Source organism: Neovison vison, chromosome 2, assembly GCF_020171115.1.
Source record: "Neovison vison isolate M4711 chromosome 2, ASM_NN_V1, whole genome shotgun sequence".
In the NCBI taxonomy this organism is placed as follows: Eukaryota; Metazoa; Chordata; class Mammalia; order Carnivora; family Mustelidae; genus Neogale; species Neogale vison.
Window position 1 is genome coordinate 59,080,842 of NC_058092.1, and position 2,486 is coordinate 59,083,327.

Genomic DNA, 2,486 nt, shown 5'->3' on the forward strand with positions numbered 1-2,486 from the left:
TCATCTTGGGTCAGTACAAAACTTTTTGCTCTGAGTACAACACTAAGATCTTTAACTCAACACTGTTTTCAGTCAGTGTTCAAAGTGGGCCAGTTGAATTCCAACAGATTATGAGGGTCCTTCTTTCTCCAAGTTTTCCTGGCTGTATTTTTCGTACCCTAAAAATATGACCAAAACTTGGGCCTTTGCAAATTAGCTCACATTCATTATAAACTTATCCTTCAAAACCATCTGGGTCAGTTCACGAGTTTTGCTTTCATGCAGGCAAAACGAATTCTTCCCATTTTTATCACTTTATTTCTACCATTAAATATTTTATATGTGCTCCCTCACTAAATTAAGATAATGGGAAAAGGGCTGTCCTACATATTTTTTGACTTCAAACCCAGTCCCTTTTACATCTTTGACTACTACTATAGAACTTTCCTCATAGTCTTAGGTAGATTACTTAGGAATTTACTAGGTTGTTGTAAGTATTTTTCTTTTGCTAGTACCTTTTATTTTGCTAAGTATGTACATTTAGGAACTATTACTTATCACATTTTTAAAAATAAGTATGTGCAATGCTATGGAAAGAAATCACATTGTTTATTGGTCACTCTCAGTGACCACAAACTTGGTTGTAATGCTATCCAGATCCGTCCCTCCTGATAATTATAATTGTTAAGGCTCCTTTTTAAGGTCAAAGTACCCTGGATCCTACCCCTCACCCCACCATCATGAATGCAGACCGTATTCCTTCATCTACTGATGGTATCTCTCCAGCAATTCTTCCCTCCCTCCTCCATCATCTTCTTTATGTTCTACTCGAAGAATGAAGGCATGTCAAAAAAACCACAGAGCCAAATCTCAAAAGAATTTCCCCAAGGCCAAAGCTAGAACAATCTGAGAAATAAGATAAAATCAGTATAAAAGAAATATGCATGAGTCCATACAGATACAATGGGAGAGCTTCTCTTTTTTTACAGAATTCCAAGTGAGTAGATCACCTTCCCCAAAAAGAGTTTAATTCCCTGATCTCCACCCTGAAGATGGACTATACTTAGTAACCTGCTTCCAAAGGATGGAGTAGGTAGGTTAAGGGGCAAATACTAACGTAATATGAATCTGGGCAAAACCATATAGTATGAACTCCAGATATATGATGAAAAGGCACTTTTCCCCTAATATTCTTTCCAACTTCCCCTTCTCCCAGTCTGATCATCAGAAAAACCAGACTAATTCAGAATGGGAGATATTTTCCACGATACCCTGTCAGTATTCCTCAAGGCTGTCAAGGACCTCGTGAAAAACCGTCAGACCAGAGGAGACCGCAGAGATATGACAACTAATTGTACTGTGGTATCCTAGACTGGATCCTGGAACAGAGCAATGGAAAAATGGTGAAATTCACATGAAATCTGGATTGTAATTAATAGTAAACATCAATGCTGGTTTCTTAGTTTTGTCAAAAGTACATGGAAATGTGTTAATGATGGGGAAAACAGGGTGGGGGGGAATAGTGGAACTGCACAAATTTTGCAACTTTTCTGTGAATTTAAAGTTACTCCAAATTGTGTGTCTAGTCACCTATAAATGACTGAAATACCCTCTTACCAAACCACTAAGAAACACCTGACCATTCTGATTTAACATTTATCTTCTGAGACAAATTATGTGGTTATTAGAGATAATACTGAAATTTGCTATCAGACTTGGGAGTAAATCCCCATTTAGCCACTGTTGTGGCTCCCTTAGACAAATTCTAAATTTCCTTAAGTTGTAACCTTGCTTTTTGTAAAACAGTATGTAAAACTAACAGGGAGAATCCTATAATGCCTGTAATCTCTTATTAATACATACCTTAAATTGTCTTTTAATTAAAATCACTCACACTATTTTCCAGTTCAGGAAAGCTACAAAGTTACTTATAAAACATCTCAAAACTGTATCAAAAACAGGGGGCAGAGTGGAGAAATACCCTGCCTTCTTACCAACATCTACACACTAGCTGTGGATGCCAGAATACAAAAGATAAAAGGGGAAACAAAGACTTATTTTACTTTTATAATTGTGCCTAGAGGTTATCTTGCATTTTAAATTTGTATTGAACTCAAACATAGGATACCATTAAAATATTGTTAAAATAAAAGAATTCTAAATGGGAACTTCAGAAAATTTAGCAGTTAAAATAGTTGTTCAGTGTCCAAAAGTCTGTTTTAAGTTAATTCAAGAAGCACACTATGGAGTACTATTTTATCACATGAAATAAACTGTGTGATGTTGTGGTAGGAAATAGTCAACGAATTTGGGTATTCTCCATGAAAAAGAAAGTCACAAAAATTATGAGTATCCATGGTTATAGTTGATCATGAATCTGATATGTTTTAAACGAAGCACTCCCATATAAACAGGGTGTTGTTATACAAAGGTAAAGGAATATAAAGAATTTAAAATGTACAATCAAAAGTAACAGGACTATAATTAATTTAAAAATGAACATTAAC